Source organism: Leptodactylus fuscus, chromosome 8 (genome assembly GCF_031893055.1).
Source record: "Leptodactylus fuscus isolate aLepFus1 chromosome 8, aLepFus1.hap2, whole genome shotgun sequence".
In the NCBI taxonomy this organism is placed as follows: Eukaryota; Metazoa; Chordata; class Amphibia; order Anura; family Leptodactylidae; genus Leptodactylus; species Leptodactylus fuscus.
This window is the reverse complement of record NC_134272.1, coordinates 18,999,352-19,006,076: the sequence shown is the minus strand read 5'-3', so window position 1 is coordinate 19,006,076 and position 6,725 is coordinate 18,999,352.

The following is a 6,725-nucleotide window of genomic DNA, read 5'->3' as shown; positions in this document are numbered from 1 at the left end:
GCCTTAATAGGCGTCCTTCCACTGATTCTAGTGCAGTTAGAATTCTTCCTCTAGCCCTCTCCGTTCCTGAGCAGTCAGTGCAATTAGTTTTGGTACATGATATGCGAACTGGACTCTATAATGCCAAGTGGGTGGTATCAAACAGGAGCTGGCAAGGAGATGTGACTGCCTGCCATCACCCACTTGGCACTGGAGAGTCTAGTTAGCATATCAGGACTTCACAGCACTTGTTGCTGGGAAATAATGGGAACTGCAGAAAAAAAAATCAAACTACACTGGAATTAGTGGTGGGTGGCTATTAAAGGATGAGAAGAGCCTGAGTTGATGCAAGTGGTGAAAGCAAGCAAGCCCAAAGCACTAGGGATAAAATTAAAGGGGTTGTCCATAGATTACTATTTAACTTTCTAATACAAGACTTGGGGTTTCATGGCTGGTTCCAACTTCAGGTCACATGATCGGAACCAGCCCTGTCCACTGGGTTGCTCTGTCTCTTCCCTCCTCTCCTGTTTTCACTAGTATTATACCTGTGCTATTGGGGCTGGCAGACTATAATAAAGCCGGCCCCCATGCAGGAGAGGAGAGAGGAGACAATGAGACCCAGGGGACGGAGCTGGTTCCAATCATAAACCGGGGTCAGAACCAGCCCAGAAAGGCCAGGTCCTGCATGAAGAAACCGCTGGCCAAAGTAAGTTAAATAGAAGTCTATGGACAAGCCCTTTAATTTTCTGCGCAAACATGCTAGGAATGGCATCAATCATGTGTGGACATGTCTATAAGTGCCCTACCAAACTCTGGGAGCCATTGGGTATGATAAAATGAGCTGACTGACTCCCTTTATGGCTAGGTTCACATGATGTGTTTTTTTAAAATTAATAACTGCATGCTCTTCTAATTGCAGTAATGAGTAGCACAAGTCACTATGTATGTCTGCTGAGTAGAATATTATCTCTATGCCAGTGCACCAGAGGATAACATGTGACTGAAATTAGAAGAGTATGCAGTCAATGATTAAAAACAGCGCAGTGTGAACTCAAACTAACTACTGTCTGTCCTTTTCTATCCAGGTGAATTGTACTTAATAGATAATGAGAACAGAAAGATTCTTCTGACACAAACTTCTGAAGAACAATTCTTTTAGACTCCAGAAGGTAAGATTATCCACCAAGGAAGTAAAATGCCAAGACAGTATTCAGCACAATAAAATAGATAATCATACAAAGATCACTTGTAAATTAGGGTTGCACAATGCATTGAACTTTTGATACCAAGCTACTAGGACTGCTTAGGGACTACACCCCTGACGGCAGGACTCCTTGTGCCTCAGCAGTGGGTTCCTCCCTCCCCTAGCTGTTGGAACTCCTTACAACTGAGCAGGGACTCCTTATAGCTGTTGGGACTCCTTACAGCTGAGCAGGGACTCCTTATAGCTGTTGGGACTCCTTACAGCTGAGCAGGGACTCCTTATAGCTGTAGGGACTCCTTATAGCTGTTGGGACTCCTTGTGCCTCAGCAGTGGGTTCCTCCCTCCCCTAGCTGTTGGAACTCCTTACAACTGTGCAGGGACTCCTTATAGCAGGGACTCCTTATAGCTGTTGGGACTCCTTACAGCTGAGCAGGGACTCCTTATAGCTGTAGGGACTCCTTATAGCTGTTGGGACTCCTTACAGCTGAGCAGGGACTCCTTATAGCTGTAGGGACTCCTTATAGCTGTAGGGACTCCTTATAGCTGTTGGGACTCCTTATAGCTGTTGGGACTCCTTACAGCTGAGCAGGGACTCCTTATAGCTGTAGGGACTCCTTATAGCTGTTGGGACTCCTTACAGCTGAGCAGGGACTCCTTATATCTGTTGGGACTCCTTATAGCTGTTGGGACTCCCACAGAGCAAAGATCTCACTTCCTCATCTATTTAATGGTAGATTCACACCTTTCTGAGAACCAGAAGAACAGAAACAACGCTTGCAAAAATAGTGGACACAAATGGAGCCAGAGGCACCTCATTGGCTATAATGGGGTCCATATAGTTCAGCTGTAAATGGGAGCAGTTTTCTAAACAGCAATGTAAAATTCTTCACAGGATTTTGCATAATATAGTGGTCTACAGAGATCTAGTTCTATATGCCAGTATATTGTAGGCGAATTGGCATCAATATGAATTTGTGCAATTGCAATTTGAAGGCTGGGCTCCATGTCAAAATATTGTTTTGTTATCCAGAATTTCAGTATTATACTTGGTATCAGATCAAACTCACCTCTAATCCAAATGGGCCAACCCCTGTCCATGCGTTATTGGTGCGTTGAGGGAGGACATCCAAATCTCTGGACTTCCCTCTATAAGTCAAGGCAGAAAGACGACACAGCACCTCTCTGGGCGACTCAATGCAACCAAATATCGCTGTTCTAGTGTATTCATAGTAACCAGCCTGTCAGACATGACCGATCAGATCAGGTGAAAGCTTGGTCCTTCCCCAAAACTAATGGGATGCTTCTAAATCTAAATGTAGACTCCCTATAAATAGCTGCTGGGAAATAGAAGTAATGTGGTATATATGTTCTTACTGCAGACACACAACGAGATGCAGAAGAGGAAGAATAAAAAGGAAAAAGAAGAAAACCTCAGCGTGAAGTTTTATATTTCATTATAATGGATGCGTATAGTAAATGAAGTCATTCTATAGGCTGGTCCCCCCCTCCCCCCCTATAATGGGGAGACTTCAGTTTGTGGAGAATTGCTTGTGATGGACCCATATTGTGCCAGTACCAAATCTTGAATTGGATATTGGGCCTAAGATACAGCATGGGATTTTCTACATGGAATATGTATGTCCCATTGATATACTGTACATTACAGCTGTATTCAGGGTCTGTGCTGACTAAAGTCCCACCAGGTTACTCTGCAATACGTATTACTAAATGTAAAAGTCATCTGGATTATAAATCCGATAAACTGTATGAAGATTACCGTCAGACATATCGTATCCTCACTGTAAACTGGGCCATCTCCACTTCTATGAGCTGAACTAAGCAAGTATATAGCAGGATGTAATGTAATGGACTATATCTAATACAGAAGGTAGACGCATGTGTAGAAGGATATTAGCCTAGCCCAGTGATGGAGAACCTTTTAGAGACTGAGTGCCCAAACTGCAACCCAGAACCTACTAAATTATTGCTAAGTGCCAACTATATGCCCCGCAGTGGCCCCCACACAGTATTATATGCTCCACATTATGCCCCTACACAGTATTATATGTTCCACAGTATGCCCCCCCACAGTATAATATGCTCCAGAGTACACCCCCCCACCACTGTTTTGTATAGTCCACATTACACCCCTACACAGTATTATATACTCCACAGTATGCCCCCCACATTATTATATGCTCCAGAGTACACCCCCCACACAGTATTATACGCTCCACAGTAGACCCTCCCACACAGTATTATACGCTCTACAGCAGACTCTCCCCCACAGTATTATATGCTCCAGAGTACACCTCCTTCATTGTATTATATGCTCTTGAGTACACCCCTACACAGTATTATATACTCCACAATATGCCCCCACAGTATTATATGCTCCAGAGTACACCCCCCACACAGTATTATACGCTCCACAGTAGACCCTCCCACACAGTATTATACACTCCACAGTAGACCCTCCCACACAGTATTATAAGCTCCACAGTAGACCCTCCCGCACAGTATTATATGCTCCAGAGTACACCCCTACACAGTATTATATGCTCCACAGTATGCCCCCCACAGTATTATATGCTCCAGAGTACACCCCCCACAAAGTAATATATGCCCTATAGTACGCCTCCTCTACACACACACAGTATTAAACTTAAGTGAAGTAAAGAGCAGCCGGGCGTCCTCCTTCTTCTGACTACAGGCACTTACGTCATCACAGCTACATCTGGGCAGAGGTCACACTCTGCAGTAAGTGTAAGCCGCAGTCTCATGGACCACAGCCTACACTGACAGCTTTTAGCTGTATGTGTATCTGCGTGTCCTCTCTGGAACGCGTATCATAGGGTCGCCATCAAACGCCAGTGTTTCCATAAGTATAATTGACATGCTGCAATTTACAGAAACGCTTCTTCGCGGTCTTTGAAATCGCAGCAGTTCCGGTTTGGATTTTTTTCTGCAATGTGTGGATGGGATTAGCCAGAATCTCATCCACTTTGCAGCTCCTTTAAAGCACTGTATTTTTTGCCGTGGCCATAACGCTGCGTTTTCACAACATGGGGCCCCGGCTTACAGGGGTTATCCTCTTTCTAATAATGATGGCCTATGATTAGACAACAGATAGATCTGCAACGGTGCGACACTCGGGTCCTCTGCAGCTCATTTACTGCCAGACAGTGCACTTCCCAGTAATGTTTATACGCTGTTCCCTTTAAGTCAAGAAGGTAAACTACTTTATATTGCACTTGTTGATATTATTATCAATTGTCAAAATACAGTTTTATACTATTAGTGTTTGGCTGTTTTTATTGTTCTTATGGCTGTTGAGCAGCATGGTGTTCACATGAGCTCTGAGAGGGAACTCACGCTGCAGTCTGTAGATCAACGCTTTGAAGCTAAGGACCCACACTGCAGATTTTGGTGCATTTTTTGAGCCAAAACCAAGAATGGCTACAAAAGAAGTGATAAATATATAGGAAGTTCTTATTCTTCTTCCCCCTGCTCAATCCACTCTTGGTTTTGGCTCAAAAAACTACAACAAAATCTGCAACCAAAAAAAGCTTTTCTGCAACATAGGGTTTCCCAAGGGCACTGCTTTACATCACATTTCTAAACTGCTTTAGACATGAGCCACCATTCTTCCCAGCCCATGCTTGCCTGTACATCGCATACTCTTCTGCTCTATGCTCATGCGCGGGGATGGTATCTCCATAGCTCCAGGACATCGGCAGCAAAGCACAGGATTGCCGGAAGAAAGATCTGCGTCACGAGGAGCGTGGCTTGTATCTCTTTTTGGCGGGCTAGGCCCTGCTGACATGAGGGCCATTGCAATGAGCCTGGCAGTTGGATTCTCTAAGTGTTTAAGGTATTCCCTGTTCCTGAGCCATTTTTTCCTGCTATTTAGATTTGTTGTTACTAAATGGTTACTCTTCTAAGCCTGGATTCACACTTACGCTCGTTGTCCGTTCTTGCATTCTGTCCATCATTGCTCTTAAGAAATCCGAAAGAAAAGTCCTGCAAGCACTTTTTCTGAATTTTTCCACCTTTATTGGGTGGAAACATTGTGGAACCCATTATAGTCTGTGGGGTCTATGAGGATGAGATAAAATGAGCACTTCTCACAGTCCCAGAAGAAGGATGACTTGTCTCCAGCAGTGTCACTGCTCCTCTCCATGTTATTGGACACTTATAAGCTGGACATCGCTTCACACAAGAAGATTTACCTCACACCCAACATCTTCCTGCTACAGATTGAGACCAGATCCGCTGAGGATGAAGGGTGGGGCCAGAAGGATATGTCATAGCAATGACACTGCCAAGCGCCTTCTATAGAAACTTCAGGGTGGTGGGGGTAGACTATGGGGACTAATGATTGGGGGTAGATGAAACTATTGGCAGATGTAGGGTCTGCTAATGGCTACTTGTAAAGTTTCCCAGAACTTAGCCTTAACAGCTACAGCCGCCATCTTATAAAAACCTGCTTGTGCTACCGTAATCTCCCCCCCCCTCCTCTTCACAAGCAGAGACTCATCCATCAGATCAGAGAGTGAGGGGGGAAAGTCTGCTGTGACGTAACAGTCTCAGTACTGCCAGACTTATAGCTGCACGAGTTTCCTCTATTTCCATCGCATCCACCAATTCAGACAAGTGTGAGTGTATGTATTTTTTTAGGTAATCTATGTATATTTAATATGTACATATATGTACATTTGTTTACAATATGTGTCTTATATACTGTGCAAATACTGTATGTTTACATATATATTGTATATGAATGTACAGTATATATGTGAGAATATATGGTATATGATTAAATATACATATAAGTATAAATAGTATATTAATGTATATAAACGTATTTAAATGTAAATGTGTGAGTGTGTATATATAGTATATAAGTGTAATTATATATACACAAGTATATAGTAAACTATTAACCTCAAAAAGAAGAGAAGATGATACCCTATACCAGTAGGGACCATTTTAGAACATACATGGATTAGTTCAGAAAAAAAAACCAAAACCCCCAGACACGTTAAAGGGGTTTTCCGGGCAGAAAATCTTTTTTTTATTTTATTTTACAAAGGTGTGTTAGTGCTAGTAATGGGTAATAAATACACCCATATGCCTTTAGAAGTGTTTGGAGTGATTTCTGAGTGTCTTTGGTTGCTACTGGCATCCCCTGCCTTTGTTTACATGATATATCTTCCTGCTGTGCAACTTCCTGTGTAGCTTCTACATTAGTTCCCTCTCACTCAGCTCCCCACTTCTCTTGCTCTGTTACACTCCCCCTCCCTGTCTTACTAGTCTAGCAATCCCGCCCATTACTATCTCCTCCGACCCTCCTCATACATCCCAAGTTTCAAAGGACAGAAAGAGGAACAAAATATGTGTTGTGTGTAGCTCCACCCACTTCTAAATTGACTCCACCCATTTCGATCCATTTCTCTTTATGATCCCCACACAATTACCCTAATATTATTTGCCACCACATTATAATGTTCTCCTCAAATTGACCCCACAGTATAAAGTC